Consider the following 21,089-nt stretch of genomic DNA (forward strand, 5'->3'; position numbering starts at 1 on the left):
ATGCTTGTGAGACAGGAAGGAAGGGGGCACAGATATTGAGAAAAATGGGATCCCACAAAAACTGGATTGAACCAGCTAAAATCAAGATGGTGTTGAGTATGGTCTGGCCTCTGACCTCTAACTCTTACATCTTCATTATAACACTAAAATTCACTCCCCTCTCACTGTGACAAGTGCTGTGATAGTTCCAAGGCTGACCATAGAAAGCCAAATAGTGATACCGAAGAGGCGGGTCTGGCTTCTCACCGCTCAAAAGCCAATAAAGAGGCCAGGTTGGTAGAAAGGAACATTTACTTTATTTTGGATGCCAGTATGTGGTGAGGGGAAGGCTGGGAACCTCTCCAAAGGCTGACTGCCTGCTCCTTTGAGAATGAAGGGACAAGAGCTTTTATAGACAGAGGGAGAGGGTTGCATGTAGAAATAGCAGAGTCAACGCTGACCATCATCTTGAGATTGGTCATCAGTGGTCTGACCAGCTTCATCTTGATTGTTTTAAGTATAGTTACTCTTCAGTTCTAGGGTTTGTTTGTTTCCATTTCTCAAGGTCCATTCTCAGATCTGTGGCAGCTTATATCATGGCTACAGTCCGGTCATCATGTAGTTCTTTTACCTGGAGGGGTTTTCAGTACCTACAAGACAGCTCACAGGGTATGGCTCAGAATATTATCTATAGCCCTTGGGAAGGAATAAAGAGGTCCTTGACTATGCTTAATGGCTACATTGTTATTATTTGGTGTCCTTTAACTGTTTTTCTTTGTATCTGCATGTTTTCACTTCTGGGATTAAATTTATTATTTGGCTAAAGATTTTCAATAGACAAAAGGAAGGCAGAGGACACTAGGCAAGGACCACAGGGTCCTGCTCCATTTCAAAAGTGTGCAGTGGTTCAGTTCTTAAAAATCCCTGTTCCTTCCCTGTAATAGCAAGAATATTTGTCCCACTTATTGTCATATGAAATTACCCAGCCCATGACAACTAACAACCTGGATCCTCTCACCTTCTGAGAGGGTCCATATTTTGACTATGGAGTGTGTGTCTCCCTGAATAAGTCCATTTTCACTCTACTTCAGCTCCCTCTTCAACTCTCTCCTGCAGGAAGCCAAAGACCCTGACTTGGAAGCTGGTCCCTGGTACTCCCACATCTCCCAGGATGAGATATTTCCTTCTCCTGCACCACTTGTAACATGGAGGATGAAGAATAGGGACTATAGATCTAACCTGATTATAAAGCAGATGATCTAGATTTAGGAAGAGTTCTTATTTATCTTCCTGGTGTTGTTTCTTAAACTTTAGCAAAGTCTGGTTTCCACTTTTCTGGGCAAATGTTTTTTAAAATGTATTATTTTTATTTATTTATTTTGATGGTACGGGGAGGGAGGAGGGACGAGGGTTCAGGATGGGGAACATGTGTATTCTGTTTTTAAAATCAACTCTGCTCTGGGATTTTAAAGGAAGGATGTAACTGAGTTCTCATCTGCTCCCCAGATGGATGGCACATGCTTCATCGCCTTCTATGGCATTCTGTCATCCTGGCTCACAGACTGTCTAAGCTTGCTGCCTCCCTCTTTTGAATTTTCCAGACCCAAAGTGGGAAATCGGGTTTTTCTATTTTACTTGTAACACAAAATGATGGTATGGGAGTCTCCTCTGCAAAGCAACCAACTCACCTGGCTTCTAGCAGTAGGTAAGGCACCAGCTGTACTTGGGTTGGGGGGGTTCTATGATATCCTGTATCCCCTCTACTTTGTCCTTGCCTGGGAGGTTGAGGATGATGACCATTGGGGACAGGGGTCACCAACTCTCTGCCTCTTGTCCCCAGACCTTTGCTCTCCTCTGGCTTGGATTTCAATCTCTCTTCTCTGGAGGAAAATTCATTTGGTTAAGTTTTCTTGAAAACTGTGCTTTTCATGCCAGCACCAGTGGTCTTTAAGCTATAACCTCAAGGAATTTTCATTCCTTTAGCACAAACATTCATACCATAGCAAGGACAATTAATTTAATATTCTGATAAAATATCTTGCTATAATCTCCACTTATTGAACATCCCTTCTGCATCAGAAATTACAAAAAGCACTTTCACATAAACAGTAACTCCATTAGACAGTTATTACTTTTTTTTTTTTTTAAAATTTTGGCTTTGTTAGGGCTTTGTTGTGGCACTCAGGACCTACGTTGTGTCATGTGAGATCTTTCATTGGGGTACATGGACTCTCTTATATGGAGCGGCCAGGCTCAATAGCTGCGGTGCTCAGGCTTAGTCACTCTGCTGGCATGTGGGCTCTGAGTTCCCTGACCAGAGATTGAAACCAACTCCCCTGTCTTGCAAAGCAGATTCTTAACCACTGGACTACCAGGGAAATCCAAGATACTACTTTTTAATACCTATTTTACAGATGAGAAACTGAGTTCAGAGAACATGTGTCACTCAACTAGAGGTGGAAGAGTTGCCCCTATTATGGGGTGGCCTTCCTTATTTATCTGGTACAGCTTCTGGAAACCTTAAGAGTTTCCAGTTTTTGGAGGATCAGATAGAAAGAAAAGACAAATGTTTTAATTCTACTTACAAAGTGTAATCAACCAAATTGTTGTAAGTCATAATTAGCTTGAGGGAAAGGATTTCCTTATGTTAGGAAAACACTAACTTAATCACTTAAATCACTAATATTTTAGACAAAAACAGTAAAATTTATAAGCATATTCTCCAGTTCACTCAGCAACTAGTCCTTTTTGTTAATGGTTTTATTGAAGGCATCAGGTTTTCCATTAGGACTTCATAATTTCTTACAAAGTTTAGCTTGTGGTTTGAAACTTATCAGAAATATGTACTTGTCAAAAGTCCTTCCCATGAATCTTCTTAAAAATGAAGCAGTTTTACAAACACATCTGAGTACAACAACAACTGTCTGTATGATGAAAGACTTCTTGCATACACGTGCAGGCTGTACAGGTCAATAAATTGTTTTTCTCTTGTTCATCTGTCTTACATCAATTGAATTTCCCAGGCCCCAGCCAGAGGGCCTAGAAGGGTAAAAGGAAAAGGAATTTTCTCCTCCCTTACATGGTAAAATATACATAACACAAGTGAACAATTTTAATCATTTTAAAATGTACTATTGTGGGTGTTGATTATATTCACACTGCTGTGCAACCATCACCACAGTCCCTCTCCAGAGCTTTTTCATCTTCCAGTTGAAACTGTGTCCATTAAACACTCCCCACCCTCCCCCAACAAACACCATTCTACTTTGTGTTTCTATGAATTTGACTAGTCTAGGCCCCTCATATAACTGGAATCACAGTATTTGTCTTTTGGTGACTCAGTACTTCTGGACACCATGTGTGTACTAAGCAATCCTAACCAGTTCTCCAACTCACCAGACACAACTGTGTCCCGCAATTTAAGTCAGTTCTGACACTATCTGCCTGAAGTTAGTGTTAGACCTCATCATGGGTTAAGGACTCAGTCTCACAAGACTGCCCCTTCTCAACTTCAGAGCCAGTCTTGAGTCCTGTTCTCCTTATGGACTGCTCATAAATCAGGGTTCCCATAACCCCTTCCTTGGGTTTGGTAATTTTCTAAAGTGGCTTACAGCTCAGGAAAACAGTTTATTCAACTAGATCACTAGTTTATTATAAAAGGATTCAAGTCACGAACAGCCAGATGGAATGGATGCAGAGCAAGGTAGGAGGAGGGGAGGGGCTTCTAGGCCCTCTCCAGGAGAGAGCTTCTCAGAACCTGCATATGTTCACCAGCCAGGAAGCTCTGTGGACCCCATCCTATTCATTTTTTATTGAGGCTTCATAGAAACATACTTAGGCAAGGTTGATTAAAGCATTGGTGGGCTGAAACTGCCAACCCTTTAATCGGTGTGATTTTTCTGACAAACAGATGCATTCACTAAAACTCAGGTGTAGTTGAAAGGGGCTTGTTACCATTATCAAGATACTTTTTCACTCTTAGAGCACCTAAGTGTTTTAGGAGATCTGTGCCAGCAACAGCATGAAGATTAAATAAGTATTCTGAGTCACAAGTCTTCAAGGTTCATCCACTCTGCAGCATGTGTCAGAATTCCCTTCTTTTTTAAGGGTGAATGATACGCCACTGTATATTTATACCACATTTTGTTTATTCATTCCAGAAATAATACTTTTGAATGCTTCCTATATATTCATATGGGCTTTATATACGGGAAAAAAGTTTGAAGTTCTTTTTTATTTATTTATTTATTTATTTTTTACTTTACAATATTGTATTGGTTTTGCCATATATATTTCCCTCTTGTACTGATTCCCGCTTATTGGCTGATTCAAAATTTATTTCTTTGAGGGATAAACAAAGTTAACCTTGACTTCTTGCTTATGTACTTTTCTCTGTGCATCAGTTCACTGCTGAGTAACTGTCCTTCATGCCACAAGAAGGATGTGCTGTGGTCTTTCGTTTTCCCTCCTCTTATCAAAACAAAGATTCCTCAGGGCCAGCTGAAAGGTTGTTGTTGAATCACACGAAGACACTGGGATTCTTGGCCCTGGGAGGAGAAGAATTCAATCCGGGGCCAGAGACGAGGCTTGATTGCTCAGAGCTTTTGTGTAATAAAGTTTTATTAAAGTATAAAGGAGATAGAGAAAGCTTCTGACATAGGCATCAGAAGGGGTCAGAAAGAGTACCCGCTTGCTAGTGTTAGCAATGAAGTTATATACTCTCCAATGAATCCAAAGAATGTCTGGAGGTTGTAAAGACCTCACCAGACCTACTCCCATAATTTACATTTTAAGATAACAGAATTAGCCAGAAGGTTTAATCCAGAGACTGTCCTCAGGCAGGATGCATTATCATTATATAATCCTAAGGAATGTAGAGAAGGAAAAGTTTGTCCTTTCTTCCTCCTTGAGAATTCCAGATCCCTCTCTCCTTAGGGACCCCTAGACTCCTTATCAACCTGCCTAGGAAGTGACTCTCTCACAGCCTAGCAGTAGAACAGACACTAGGGAGTCGGGAACTGTCATCTCAGTAGCCTGGCAGCTTTGTGCCCATCATCTGTGCTCACCTCCACTGACCAGTACTGGCCACTAGATCAGGGTATCTCATGGCGGGGTGGGGTCTCTTCCAGGAAGGCCCCCCAGGGTCCTGAGCCATTCCAGTTGGAGACCTTCCCACAGCTCCCTTGTTTGGTCCTGATGAGGGCAGCGTGCCCTGAGGGCGGGCTGCTATCTGCTTCTGCCAGCTTTCTCCAGGTCTTCACTATAGCTGAGGGGCATTTCCGCTTCAGCCTGCCCCTCCCTCTCCACCTTGTGGGTGCGGGTCCGGGCTCAGAGAGGGCCCTCCGGTAGCGTTTGCAGCCAGGGTGGAAACGAGGGTGCCTGGGGTCCTGTGCCCTGTGCCCTGTGGTTCCCCCATCACCACCATCAGCGGCGCCTGCAGCCTCGCCTCACACCTACATGTGGCCCGCAGATACCCCCACCCCACAGGCCGTCAAGATGCGGCCGGTGTCCCCGGAGGAGAAGCCCAACACGATGCAGGACGTGAACATCTGCTTGCTGTTCTGGTGAGCCCCGCCTGGGCTGAGACAGCCCGCAGCCTCAGGGCCAGTGCCTGACGCTATTGCGTCTTGCAGGGGCTGAGGGTCGAGGTCAGGGCGAGGGAGAGCTTTCCGATGGCTGCTTGTAGCGGGTGGGGTCTCCCCACGCCTGCCGCGGGGGTCCCTGTCTGTGCCCTCTGGGTGAGGCGGCGGGAAAGGGTAGCAGGAACGGGAAGAGTGACATGGTGGCGGGGCGCAGGGTCTCCCTGCCTTGCAGCTCACTGCCCCGTCAGCCTCTTTAGTCCTGGGAGCAGGAGGGGCAGCGGGAGCAGGAGGCAGGGAGGCTGAGAACCCAGGCTGCCTCGGGGGGTCACTGCCAGAAGGAGAAGGACCGGGCCCCGCGTGCCATCCTTAGCTGGCTTCCCCAGGAGAGCTCCGGATTCATAATTCTAAACTAGTTCACACACTTTCCCCACTAAGCAAAAGACATGAACAGGTTTCTTAATCTAATTAGTGCTCTGCTCTTGTTGCCATCTGCCAATAATGTCCCCAGCTTTCTCCATATTCTTGAGGTGACAGCTGAGTTCCAACTGCACCAGGTTCCCTTGTCACTGTGTCTATGGCCATGTCTCCCTCCCTCCCTCCCTCTGTGTGCATCTCTCACTATATTTCAGTATCTAGTTGTGACAAATTTCATGTGTGTAAAAAAACACTTTTTAAAAAATCAACGGGGACATGATTCTTGAACCCATTTTGCTTTTATCTGGGATACATTGAGAGGACTGGAGGATGTATTTGACCAGCCCCTTTTTTTTACTGTGAATCTCTGCTTCCACTTTTGAAAGTCACCCTGGGGATGGGGTCCCTGAAGCCTGTGGGATCTTAGCTGCATCTCTAGCCTTTCCAGAAGCAGTGCATGGTCTTGATGCAGGTGGTCCTGCCCAGGAGTCCTCTGGTTCTGAAACCACCGAGGGGCCTCTGAGCCAGGAGGAAACACAGATGAAAAGCAGCTCAGAGAGGTGAAGCTCTTAACTGAAGTTTTCCATCTGGTAGTTGGGACCACTAATTAGGTGGGCTGGAACCTTTGGGTTTAATGACACTTGAGTGATTATTATGTCTTTCATTTCTGGACCTGAAACCGTCCATCTTTCCCACAAATTCTAATATTTCCTTTTCTTCATATGGGAGGTCCTTGGGGATTCCCAGGAAACAAACGCTTCTGTGCTTGTTCTGATGGTGGTGTATTCAGTGTGTGTAACTACATTTCTTGGCCATTCAGTGGCCCTTAAGGAAAGAGGGTCAAGAAGAGAAAATATGGGTGTAGGCTTCCTTGTTGGCTCAGTGTTAAAGAAGGCACCTGCCATAGCAGAAGACCAAGAGATGTGGGTTTGTTCCCTGGATGGGGAAGATCCCCTGGAGTAGGGAATGGCAACCCACTCCAGTATTCTTATCTGGGAAATCCCATGGACAGAGAAGCCTGGCAGGTTATGGCCCATGGGGTTGCAAGAGAGTCGGACATGACTTAGTGACTAAACAACAACCACAATAAATAATAACAAAGTAGGGACACCTCTCCTTAACTTCAGACAGGGCAAGGAACTCTCTAGGGCAAGGAGTGTTTTATTTGTGGATTTTCAAAATGTATGTGCATGGAAATGGGAATGTGAGGACTTCTTATTGATTTGGGTAGGCACCCATTTCCAATTTTTCTGCTGGAGTGGAAGGAGCTATTATCTCTTATTTAACATGTGAAGTCACTGAAGCAGAGAGATTGAGTAATTTTTAAAAACACTTTTTATTTTATAAACTTGTGGCTCAGCTGGTAAAGAATCTGCCTGCAATTCAGGAAACTGGGGTTCGATCCCTGGGTTGGGAAGATTCCCTTGGTGTTTCCCAGAGATTTCCCTTCTGGGAAAGGGTACCCACTCCAGTATTCTGACCTGGAGAATTCCACGGACTGTATAATCTATGGAGTTGCAAAGAGTCAGACATGACTGAATGACTTTCACAGCCAATTTACAATGTTGCTATAGTTTCAGGTGGACAGGAAAGTGATTCAGCCATATATAAACATGTATCCATTCTGCCCCAGATTCCAAGAGGTTGACCAGGTTGCCTACCATCACACAGCTACTAGTAAGAGTTGGATCCCAAACGAGGTAGTCTGGCTTTCAAGCCTGTGTTGATGTGGATGTAACTGCAGTACTGAGCTGCTTCTGTTGAGATTCTTGTTCTTAAATGGAGGGAAAAGGTGATTCCAAACACACCTTTGGTCTTGTAGGTGGAGTTTCTCAAGGGAAGTTCTTAAAGATCTTGTTCTTGGAGATGATGCACATGAAACGTCTCTAATCAAGCTTTAGGGCGGCTGTTCTCAAATATGGCTTTCAGACCTGCAGCATCCTCCTCACCTGGGAGCTTGTTAGAAATGCAAATCACCACCCCTACCCCACCCCTGCCCCATGCTGCTTCTAGGCCAATTCTGTAAATTTAGACACCCTGGGGATGGGGTTAAACAAGCTCTAGGAGATTCTGATGGAAGGTAGAGACTGGTTTCTGCTTTAAGCCACTCCTCCCATTGGCATTGTTCCTTTGGTGTTAACTTTTAAAAAGGGGTCCAGAGTTTGTGAAGTTACTTGGGGACCACAATTGCCATCCTGTTTGCAAAGTCTGAGGTACCCTCATGATTTCCTCGTGTCCCTCACTTGCTGTCCTGGGAAATTGAAATGAGCCCAAGCAGGAAATGCTGCCCAGAGTGCTGTCTATCCACCTTGTAGAGAAACCGAGTTTTCATTTTCTCATTGTGTGTTTGGTTTTCTTACAGTTCATCTGCTTTCTAGATTTGTAAATGGCTTATTGTCTTTATACAAATGACCTCACAGGGGTTTTAGTGTTTTCACAGCACAGGTAGGACTTAGAGTCTAAGAGAAGGCATACATTATGGCTATTGGTAATTGCGAATTTTAGAAAAGAATATATATTTTTCTATTTCTATAAAAAACTTTATGGAAGAAGAAGGGCTTCCCAGGTGGCCCAGACATAAGGAATCCACCTGCCAATGTGGAGACACAGAGACATGGGTTTGATCCATGGGTCAGGAAGATCCCCTGGTGTAGGAAATGGCAACCCACTCCAGTACTGTTGCCTGGAGAATCCCATGGACAGAGGAGTCTGGTGGGCTACTCTGCAAAGAGAAAGACATGACTGAGCACATAGAAGAAGAAGAAAGGAACAAGGATTTTTTTTTTTTTTTTTTTTTTAGCTAGGTATACTTGCTGATAATTTGGTTATTTCTTAGTCTTTCCCTGTGAAGTTTTTGTGCATATCTGCAAATGCAGTTTTTTTTTTAATTAAAATATAGCTCATGGTTTTTTAGAATTAATTTTTACCATAGCATAGTTGCTTAACAATGTTGTATTATGCACACTTTTCTATAAAGTTAAATATCTTTGAATCCTGATTCCTTCTTAATTTTCTATGGTTAACATTTATTTATAGCATTAAATAATGTTCAAAATGTGGCATTTATTTTTTAGGTAGGCTTTTTATTTTGTATAGGAGTATATCCAACTGACAACGCGATAGTTTGAGGTGGACAACAAAGGAACTCAGCCGTACATAAACACGTATCCATTCTCCCCCAAACCCCACTCCCATTGAGGCTGGCACATAACATTGAGCAGAGTTCCCTTGGTGATATAGTGGGTCCTTGTTGCTTATCCATCCTAAATACAGCAGTGTACACATGTTCCTACTAAATTCCTAACTATCCCTTTCCCTCATCACTCTCCCTGGCAACCACAAGTTCTCTAAATCTGTGAATCTGTTTCTGTCAAAATGTGGTATTTAATTGAAATGTATGCAGTCTTTTGCTTTTGTTTAATAGAGTTTATGGCTAATCAGGATGTGATGCATATCTATGACCATATATTTTGGTGCATCTTTTCTTTTTCCAAATTCCCAGAAGTAGAATAATTAGTGAAAGGCTGAATTGTTTTTAATTAGGTTCAGATCAATTTGCCCTCTTAACAGCTCTTTGTGAGCTTATTTCATTGTCAACTTTGAGTACCTGAATTACATTTTTTTCCTGGGCCTAAAGTCAAAAATAATTCAAAGAGTTTTAATTTGAATTTATTTGATTTATGAGTGCTCAGTCACCTACTCCAGTTTGATTGTTTGCAACCCCATGGACTGTAGCCTGTCAGGCTCCGCTGTACATGGGATTTCCCAGACAAGAATACTGGAGTGGGTTGCCATTTGATTTGTAGAGATGGAAGATTTTTTATGTCTACTGACCATTTATTTGTGTTTCTTCAAATGTCTATTAATAGATTATTTTTCCTATAGAGCATTTATATTTTTGAAATAACTTGTAATAAATGCTTATCATTTCAGTTCAGTCACTCAGTTGTGTCCGAATCTTTGCAACTCCATGAATCACAGCACGCCAGGCCTCCTTGCCCATCACTAACCCCCAGAGTTCACTCAGACTCACGTCCATCGAGTCGGTGATGCCATCCAGCCATCTCATCCTCTGTCATCCCCTTCTCGTCCTGCTCCCAATCCCTCCCAGCATCAGAGTCTTTTCCAATGAGTCAACTCTTCGCACGAGGTGGCCAAAGTACTGGAGTTTCAGCTTTAGCTTCATCCTTCCAAAGAAATCCAGGGCTGATCTCCTTCAGAATGGACTGGTTGGATCTCTTTGCAGTCCAAGAGACTCTCAAGAGTCTTCTCCAACACCACAGTTCAAAGGCATCAACTCTTTGGGGCTCAGCCTTCTTCACAGTCCAACTCTCACATCCATACATGACCACTGGAAAAACCACAGCCTTGACTAGACGAACCTTTTTTGGCAAAGTAATGTCTCTGCTTTTCAATATGCTATCTAGTTTGGTCATAACTTTCCTTCCAAGGAGTAAGCGTCTTTTAATTTCATGGCTGCAGTCACCATCTGCAGTGATTTTGGAGCCAAAGAAAATAAAGTCTGACACTGTTTGCACTGTTTCCCCATCTATTTCCCATGAAGTGATGAGACCAGATGCCATGATCTTCGTTTTCTGAATGCTGAGCTTTAAGACAACTTTTTCACTCTCCTCTTTCACCTTCATCAAGAGGCTTTTGAGTTCCTCTTCACTTTCTGCCTTAAGGGTGGTGTCATCTGCATATCTGAGGTTACTGATATTTCTCCCGGCAATCTTGATTCAAGCTTATGTTTCTTCCAGCCCAGCATTTCTCGTGATTCACTCTGCATATAACTTAAATTAGCAGGGTGACAATATACAGCCTTGACGTACTCCTTTTCCTATTTGGAACCAGTCTGTTTTTCCATGTCCAGTTCTAACTGTTGCTTCCTGACCTGCATACAAATTTCTCAAGAGTCAGGTCAGATGGTCTGATATTCCCATCTCTTTCAGAATTTTCCACAGTTTCTTGTGATCCACACAGTCAAAGGCTTTGGCATAGTCAATAAAGCAGAAATAGATGTTTTTCTGGAACTCTCTTGCTTTTTTGATGATCCAGCGGATGTTGGCAATTTGGTCTCTGGTTCCTCTGCCTTTTCTAAAACCAGCTTGAACATCTGGAAGCCATGAACAGTATGAAAAGGCAAAATAATAGAATACTGAAAGAGGAACTCCCCAGATCAGTAGGTGCCCAATATGCTACTGGATATCAGTGGAGAAATAACTCCAGATAGAATGAAGGGATGGAGCCAAAGCAAAAACAATACCCAGCTGTGAATGTGACTGGTGATAGAAGCAAGGTCTGATGCTGTAAAGAGCAATATTGCATACGAACCTGGAATGTCGGGTCCATGAATCAAGGCAAATTGGAAATGGTCAAACAAGAGATGGCAAGAGTGAACATCGACATTCTAGGAATCAGTGAACTAAAATGGACTGGAACGGTTGAATTTAACTCAGATGACCATAATATCTACTACTGCGGGCAGGAATCCATCAGAAGAAATGGAGTAGCCATCATGGTCAACAAAAGAGTCTGAAATGTATTACTTGGATGCAATCTCAAAAACGACAGAATGATCTCTGTTCGTTTCCAAGGCAAACCATTCAATATCACAGTAATCCAAGTCTATGCCCCAACCAATAATGCTGAAGAAGCTGAAGTTGAATGGTTCTGTGAAGACCTACAAGACCTTTTAGAACTAACACCCCAAAAAGATGTCCTTTTCATTAGAGGGGAATGGAATGCAAAAGTAGGAAGTCAAGAAACACCTGGAGTAACACACAAATTTGGCCTTGGAATACGGAATGAAGCAAGGCAAAGACAAATAGAGTTTTGCTAAGAAAATGAACTGGTCATAGCAAACAACCTCTTCCAACAACAAAAGAGAAGACTCTACACATGGACATCACCAAATGGTCAACATTGAAATCGGATTGATTATATTCTTTGCAGCCAAACATCTAGAAGCTCTATATAGTCAACAAAAACAAGACCAGGAGCTGACTGTGGCTCAGTCATGAACTCCTTATTGCCAAATTCAGACTTAAATTGAAGAAAGTAGGGAAAACCACTAGACCATTCAGGTATGACCTAAATCAAATGCCTTATAATTATCCAGTGGAAGTGAGAAATAGATTTAAGGGACTAGATCTGATAGATAGAGTGCCTGATGAACTATGGGCTGAGGTTTGTGACATTGTACAGGAGACAGGGATCAAGACCATCCCCATGGAAAAGAAATGCAAAAAAGCAAAATGGCTGTCTGGGGAGGCCTTACAAATAGCTGTGAAAAGAAGAGAAGCGAAAAGCAAAGGAGAAAAGGAAAGATATAATCATCTGAATGCAGCGTTACAAAGAATAGAAAGAAGAGATAAGAAAGCCTTCCTCAGCGATCAATGCAAAGAAATAGAGGAAAACAACAGAATGGGAAAGACTAGAGATCTCTTCAAGAAAATTAGAGATACCAAGGGAATATTTCATGCAAAGATGGGCTCGATAAAGGACAGAAATGATATGGACCTAACAGAAGCAGAAGATATTAAGAAGAGGTGGCAAGAATACACAGAAGAACTGTACAAAAAAGATTTTCACGACCCAGATAATCACGATGGTGTGATCACTGACGTAGAGCCACACATCCTGGAATGTGAAGTCAAGTGGGCCTTCAGTTCAGTCGCTCAGTCGTGTCCGACTCTTTGCAACCCAATGAATCGCAGCACGCCAGGCCTCCCTGTCCATCACCAACTCCCGGAGTTCACTCAAACTCAAGTCCATTGAGTCGGTGATGCCATCCAGCCATCTCATCTTCTGTCATGCCCTTCTCCTCCTGCCCCCAATCCCTCCCAGCATCAGAGTCTTTTCCAATGAGTCAACTCTTCACATGAGGTGGCCAAAGTACTGGAGTTTCAGCTTTAGCATCATTCCTTCCAAAGAAATCCCAGGCCTGATCTCCTTCAGCATGGACTGGTTGGATCTCCTTACAGTCCAAGGGACTCTCAAGAGTCTTCTCCAACACCACACTTCAAAAGCATCAATTCTTCGGCACTCAGCCTTCTTCACAGTCCAACTCTCACATCCATACATGACCACAGGAAAAACCATAGCCTTGACTAGACGGACCTTTGTTGGCAAAGTAATGTCTCTGCTTTTGAATAGGCTACCTAGGTTGGTCATAACTTTCCTTCCAAGGAGTAAGCATCTTTTAATTTCATGGTTGCAGTCACCATCTGCAGTGATTTTGGAGCCCAAAAACATAAAGTCTGACACTGTTTCTCCATCTATTTCCAATGAAGAGATGGGATGCCATGATCTTTATTTTCTGAATGTTGAGTTTTAAGCCAACTTTTTCACTCTCCATTTTCACTTTCATCAAGAGGTGTTTTAGTTCGTCTTCACTTTCTGCCATAAGAGTTGGTGTCATCTGCATATCTGAGGTTATTGATATTTCTCCTGGCAATCTTGATTCCAGCTTAGAAAGCATCATTACGAACAAAGCTAGTGGAGGTGATGGAATTCCAGTTGAGCTATTTCAAATCCTGGAAGATGATGCTGTGAACGTGCTGCACTCAATTTGCCAGCAAATTTGGAAAACTCAGCAGTGGCCACAGGACTGGAAAAGGTCATTTTTTATTCCAGTCCCAAAGAAAGGCAATGCCAAAGAGTGGTCAAACTACTGCACAGTTGCACTCATCTCACACGCTAGTAAAGTAGTGCTCAAAATTCTCCAAGCCAGGCTTCAGCAATACGTGAATAAATGCTTATAATAAGTGCATGTAATACTTTTTCAGATTTTAGTTTGTTCTTTAGAGGTTTTACATTATATATCACTAATTAAAATTGAGCTTTTAATTTTGATTTCTCTTGTTGATTTTTTAGTATGTGTTTTAAAAATCCTAATATCACCTAAATCTCTGTGTTTAATTTTAGCTTTTTTCTTATTTTGACAGTAAAGGCAGCTAGAATATTTTTAGTTTTTGGTGTAAGAATAGGCCTCATTTTTTTTTTTTTTCTAAAACAGTCCATTTTCCCATTATGGTTTATTGAATAATAATTCTTCCCTATTATTGGAAATCAGTGGCCTCGTTTATGAACAGCGTCCCTCTGGGAACTGGACTGTCAAGTCTGCTGAGACTCTCCCTGGTGATGTCCCTGATGTCCCTGCAGCCTCTGGGTGAGCTCTGCGTTTCTCTCCACCCTTGTCCCAGAGCCCACAGCAGGCTGGGGGTTGAGTGCAGGACCTGTCCACAGGGATGAGATGGAGCAGGGTCTTGGACCAGATGCACTTGACCCTTCAGGGAGTGGTTACATCCTTGCTCCCCTGACCCTGACCACGTCTCAGTTAGTGAACTGTCCCCTTGCGGGAGTGAGTGCGGATGTGGAAACTGTCACTGGTGTTAACACAGACCCTCCAGAGACTCTTGTCAGAGAAGCTGATGACATGAGGGGGATGTGAACTGGCTGAGTGCTGAGATGGTTTAGGGAAGTTGGTCCTGTAAGGCCCTTAGTAACTATCGATTGTGAATACATCGAAATGTTAAATTTCAAGCTAGTATTCTTTGCACCATTTTCTGAATACTACTTGTTATTCTTCATTAACAGTCAGAAATCCACGTGTTGGAGAAGGAGGCTGGGTGAGCTCTGCAGGGCTGTTTCTCTGGCCTTGACCAGTTCTCAATAACTTTAATTTGATGAGTTTTGATAATTTTATACAATATCAACAGCCTCAAGCAAGAAGTAGAACACCCCAAAGGTATATTCAAATTTACTGATATGTCCTATGGCAGAATAAACTTCCTAACAAATTTATCTCTTGTAGTTTATTCTTGATTTTTTTTTTTTTTTTGGTCTTTATAGTTCTGCATCTGATCAACCTGAGACATGTGTCCTTTCAGATGTGTCAAGTGGATCATTTGCCTTTGGAGTCTTCCATGGGTCCCGCAATCATGTTGATTCCCTTCCCTCTGTTGACCTGAACAAATAGAGTGTCAGATATTTCTCCAGCAAAAATGGACTTATTCAAAATCAGCAGAGAATTTCAGTTTGAGGTTTGCATTTGTGGAGAGCCAAGTTTAAGTCCCCAAAGTGCCAGGGCTAGAGAGCACTTTTATAGAGGCGAAGAGGAAGTTGGGAGGGCTCTTTCAGAGTCATGGCTTTTCAGTGGCTGAGCCCTTGCCAGGAAAGGAGAGGAGTCTTTCTTCTTCCTCTTGGGGGCTGCTATTGTTGTAACCTCATGTATCAAACTTTCAGAGGCTTTCTAATGGGGACCACATGGGATTACTGGAGCACTCTGTGGTGGTGATGACTGCTGTTTGTCTGGAGGGACTTTGTCCTGTTCAGAGCATCACTGACCCTCTCAGCATCCCAAGGAGGTGTCTCTCCAGGTCTTCTCCCCACTTTCCTGAGGCCAATACTGAGAGGTTTTGTGGCTGGTTCACGATCATATAACCAGGAAGTGGTTATATGATCTATATACACGTCTAGCTCTAACACAGGAAGATTTCCAAATGAGGGACATCAGGTGCCATTTTTGTTTCTGATTAAATTTTTTAAAATTGTGGAAAATGCACACAACATAAAATTTACCATCTTGACAATTTTTAAGCCCGCAGTTCAGTATTGTTAAGTACATTCACATTATTGTGCAGCCAATTTCCAGAATTCTTTTCATCCTGTACTGCTGCTGCTGAGTTGCTTAAGTCATGTCTGACTCTGTGCGACCCCATAGATGGCAGCCCACCAGGCTCCGTCGTCCCTGGGATTCTCTAGGCAAGAACACTGGAGTGGGTTACCATTTCCTTCTCCAATGCATGAAAGTGAAAAGTGAAAGTGAAGTCGCTCAGTCATGTCTGACTCTTCGTGACCCCATGGACTGCAGCCTACCATGCTCCTCCGTCCATAGGATTTTCCAGGCAAGAGTACTGGAATGGGTTACCATTGCCTTCTCTGCATCTTGTACTAGTGTGCTATTAAAGCACTAACTGCCCACTTCCCTTATCCCCAGCCCGTGGCAACCACAGGGCCACTTTGTTTCTCTTTGAATTTGACTACTCTGAGGACTTCATGTAAATCAAATCATAAAACCTTTGTCTTTTGTGATACACTGTTTTACAATCCCACTGTCAGTGTGCAGATTTCCACATCCTTGCCAACACTATTTTTTCTTCTTTCTTTTTCCCATGGTAGCCCTCCTAATATGTGTGAGCTGATGTCTCATTGTGGTTTTCATTTGCATTTCCCTCATGATTAGTGATGCTGACCATCTTTTCCTCTTCAAGCAGAATTTTAAAGAGGGTCTTTTGTGGGCTTCCCTTGTAGCTCAGATGGTAAAAAATCTGTAATGCAGGAGAACCTGGTTCAGTCTCTGGGTCAGAAACATCCCCTGGAGAAGGGAATGGCTACCCACTCCAGTATTCTTGCCTGGAGAATTCTGTGGACAGACAATGGGTCACGAAGACTCGGACACAACTGAGTGACTAATGCTTTCACTTTGGGGGCAGGATGCCATCATCTGGGTAAGTCCCAGTGCTAATTCCCTGAGCATTTTCTGTAGGGGACAAGTGTGAAATAAATCACCCAACATGTTTCAAACCTGCTTAGTGGTAAAGCTCCTAGATGTACACCATTGTTTTGGAAGGAAACTGAGACCTAGAGATGTTAAAGGTCATGGAGCTGCTGAAGTGGAGTGGAGATGTGGAGCAGAGGACAGCTGAGGCCCTGGGTGCTCAGCACCACTGCTGGGACTAGAGTCCAGTCTTCTGACTCCTGGACCGGGATTCTTTAGGGGTGCCAAGTACCCAGATTAGCAAAATCTGAAGTTCAGTTTATCTTATTTCTTCTTTAATGAGTCATGGATATTCATACATTCAACAAATATTTCTTTTTTTTAAATTTAATTTTATTTTTAAACTTTACAATATTGTATTAGTTTTGCCAAATATCGAAATGAATCTGCCACAGGATAAAAAATGTGATCTCTGTCGTTGCTGTTATTGCTCAGTCATGTTGCTCAGTCATGTCTGAATCTTTGCGACCCCATGGACCAGCACACCAGACTTCCTTGTCCTTTACTCTCTCCCGGAGTTTGCTCAAACTCATGTCCATTGAGTGGGTGATGTTATCTAACCATGTCATCTTCTGCTGCCCTCTTATCCTTTTGTCTTCAACCGTTCCCAGCATCCAGGTCTTTTCCAATTAGTCAGCTCTTTGCATCAGTTTGGCCAAAGTATTGGAGCTTCAGCATCAGGCCTTCCAATGAATATTCAAGGTTGATTTCCTTTAGGACTGACTGGTTTGATCTCTATCCATGGGTTATTATGGTCTGGCCTTGGAAATTTCCTTACCCTGGTAAAATTAGTAAAATGGTATTTACCTATGTGCTGTCTCTGCATATTATTATTATTTAAATAATGCATGATCTATCTGAATAGGTTTTTTGGTGGGATCATCTGTACACTTATTGTTTTTTCTCTTTATAATAAATAATTGCAGAGAGATAAGTTGAGATTATGTAAATATCATCTTCTGCTTCAAACTTTCAGCCAGTTTTTAATTTCCATGGATGATTTTCTTGACTTGATTTTTCCTTTATTATTTTTATTTTTTTGAATTGTTAAACATGTTTATTGTGCAGATTATAACTTTACAGGACATGCAGGATAAAAAAAAGTGTAAAATATCAGTAGGCATATAAAATTTCAGCAGTCTTTTGGACCAGCACTTGATTTGCACAAGGGACTAATCATCTATCTAGAACAGACATGTCTTGGAATACATAGTTTATAGATTGAATCACAAAACAGTTTCCCAAGTGATTTTCCTCATGTAAAGATAAAAAATATCTTGCACTTAAAAATTATTCAGTATAGTACATTTTCAGTTATGTACATAGTTTAAAAGTAATTGATTACTCCTTTTATGTTTGGTTGCATTTGTTTGCAAGAGCTTTCCTTTCTCTCCTGTTTATGTAGCACTACTGATTCAAGGATTCTTTCATTATTTACTGGGTTAAGCTTCATTGCCATTTGTTTGTTTTGATGCTCATAGTATTCCAGATTTGTCTAGCAAGAGCCATTCAAGCTTCTCTGTCCTTCTACACATCCTCATGATTCCTTGAGCGCTTCCTTATTTTATGGCACAAGATGTCTTAGACCCATCTTGGACTTTCCCTGCCTGTTGGTCTTGGCCTGTAGACAGTGAGACTTTTGCCAGGACTTCCTGGGGCTCTGCATACCAGGGCTCATACTAGTTATGAGCAGCCCCCACAGAAATTCTATTTTGCAGTCAGTGTTGTGGCTGGACTGGCCCTTGTGGTTCTTAGGATTGTAAGACACATCTCAGCAACAACCATCAGGAAAATCTGAAATGTCAAGGTGTATCATTCCCATGTCCTGGAGGGTACAAGGCACACCTGGCATGACACAGCGAGGTCCTGGGTGGAGAGAGAGAGAAAGCTCATGAGCAAGCTTGGACGAGGGGTTCCACCTTTTTGAGGTTGAGTGTGGGATGTCTAGGATTTTAAAGTTTCACTCTTTATTGTTGAATTTAAAAAATAAGAGAGGGAATTAAAGTGCAGGAAGGGAGAAGCAAAGAGTCAGTGAGATGGTCTGTTATCAGGTCAACCAGAGCTTTCTGAAAGAGGGAACTTTATGGGTGGGGTGGCCTGGCTCTTTATCTGGTTGTGTAGCTGTCTCGTGTTCACCAGAGATGGATGTCTTTGACATGGATGTCTCCAAAGCTTCATGTCAGGCACTTATATTACAATAAAACAACAACAACAAAAAAGAATTATCACATGCTGACACACACTGCCCCAATTTTGGAACCAGCCATTTCTTAGTTGGTTCCTTTTAGGGAAGAAGGTATTAAAAAGCCAAGGTCTGGGTGAAGGGGGTCAAAAGACACAAACTTCCATTATAAAATGAGTCAGTTATGGGGATGTAATGTGCAGTCTGGTGATTATAGTTAATCCTACGTTTCTGAATATTTGAAAGCTGGCCACCTCATGCGAAGAGTTGACTCATTGGAAAAGACTCTGATGCTGGGAGGGATTGGGGGCAGGAGGAAAAGGGGACAACAGAGGATGAGATGGCTAGATGGCATCACTGACTTGATGGACGTGAGTTTGAGTGAACTCTGGGAGATGGTGATGGACAAGGAAGCCTGGCGTGCTGCGATTCATGGGGTTGCAAAGAGTCGGACATGACTGAGCAACTGGACTGAACTGAACTGAAGAGAACTTAACATTTCTTACAACAACAAAAAAAATTGTGATTGTGTATGTTACCCCAAACCCCAAGATCAGGGGGCTAGAATGCTACCAGTGTGTCACTGCTTCCAGGGCCTCTCAGAGTACAGAGTTAGGGACTGTGTGTATGTATGTGAGTGAGTGTGTAAACACATATCTAATTATTCCCCCTTGCCTCTATATATTTAAAATGTAGTTTTTTGTTTTTATTTAACAAAGCCCATAAATGTAGGAGTCTAATTAGAGATGTGTAATTTTGATGTACAATTGAGCATCTGAGCAGAGCAGAGAGAATTTGCATATATGTCACTGTCCTTTTAATTTTTAGCAGGTGGCTAAACCCCTTGTTTAAAATTGGTCACGAACAGAAATTAAAACAAGATGACATGTACTCGGTGTTTCCGGAAGATTGCTCCCAGCGCCTTGGAGAAGAGCTGTAAGGGTGAGCACAGGCAGCAGGGAGGAAGGGAGTGAGAGTGAGAATTTCCACGTGGGGCTAAAGGTGTGTGTGTTGGGGCTTTGCTTCCTCTGGGTTCTCCTGAGCCTCCTCTCCTGACACTGAACGCTTACCCCCTCAGGCTGACCCAAGGCTCAGCCCACTTTGGAGGCTGGGGGAGCCCGTGTTCCCTGTGCATCTGTGGACGTGGAGGGAGCCTGCAGCCATGGCCCTGGAGGCTGAGCTCTGTCCCCGGAGGTGGGGTCCCTGGGGAAAGGAGTCTGCCCCCCTAAGCGGCTCATGACCTGTGAGTCCAGCAAAGTTTGGAAGGAACTTATTTCCAGAATTGGGACTTTTCCCCCTCAAAGCCTTTTATTCTGGTGCTTCAGGGTCTACACTGCTCATCTTTCAGGAGTCCTGTGAACAGGTAGCCGGCATCTATTGCACAGCTGCAGAGCACCCTGTAGTGCAGGCTCTTCTCCCACTCTTCCCTGCCCCCTTTCCCTTTGGTGGACACGCTGTTATTTACTGTGCTCTGTTTCTCATCACAGATACTGGGATCAAGAAGTTTTGAGAGCCAAGACATACAAACGGGAGCCTTGTTTAATGAAAGCAATCATAAAGTGTTACTGGAAATCCTGTCTAGTTTTGGGAATATTTACATTTCTTGAGGTAAAAATTTTTACATACTGTGCATTGCTTTTAAGTGTGTGCAGATCAGTACTGAGATGAATGTGATGGTGGGGAGAGAGAACAGTGGTTTGTCACAGGATAAATCTTATCATGATGTAGCTCAATGGTTGTGTTTATTTTTAGAATGGACTGATGCTTAAAGGAGTGAGCATCCAGGGGATTAGTACTAAGTTGGCCAAAAGTTCTTTCAGGTTTTCCCATAACAGCTTATGGGAAAGGATGGCACTGACAAGACAAGACGTTTTATACCATATTAGGACATTTTTAGTGCTCAGTACTTGATATAAACGCTGAAATGATCCTTGAGAAAAAGATCCTACAACCTCAAGAAATATGAGCCTCCTGGTTTGGAGAAAGTAACTTTGGATCAGAGCCCAGTAACATAAGGCATTTTACAGGTGCTCAAGCAAGTAATTGTTAACTTGCCTAGGTCACATCTGATAAATGATTTCCTAAAAAGGGGTCCTCGCTTCTTCTCTTCTTGTGGAACAGAACTCTGGGCCCTGCATCTAGCGGGGGGAGCTGCCAGAGCTCCAAGAGCACGCCCTTCCCTGGGCTGCACCCTCCTCGTGGGCCAGGTCACCCAGGTCAGAGACCCCGTGTGGAGGAGCTCCAGCTTCACCATGAATTCATGCACCCTCCATGCTGGTTTCTGTCCTGGCTGTGGGGGTGGTTTACTGGTTGAAGGGAGAGTCTTGGTATCCTGGCTTTGGTGGAGGGTGGAGAAGGGGATGTGCAG

General features: G+C 43.0%; 1 protein-coding gene across 1 annotated transcript in view; it reads left to right on the top strand.

Moving 5' to 3' along the window:
- Positions 1-21,089, top strand: part of LOC147361871 (ATP-binding cassette sub-family C member 4-like) — a 448,560-nt gene that overhangs the window by 669 nt on the left and 426,802 nt on the right. Inside the window, exons 2-4 of the mRNA XM_086328628.1 lie at positions 1,486-1,684; positions 19,550-19,663; positions 20,209-20,329. The gene's annotated coding sequence lies outside the window, so the exon portion shown is untranslated. The remainder of the gene's footprint in view (positions 1-1,485; positions 1,685-19,549; positions 19,664-20,208; positions 20,330-21,089) is intronic.

The sequence above is a fragment of the Bos grunniens genome, chromosome 12 (assembly GCF_055505025.1).
Source record: "Bos grunniens cultivar Pamir isolate PY7600 chromosome 12, Bosgru_T2T1.0, whole genome shotgun sequence".
Taxonomy (NCBI): Eukaryota; Metazoa; Chordata; class Mammalia; order Artiodactyla; family Bovidae; genus Bos; species Bos grunniens.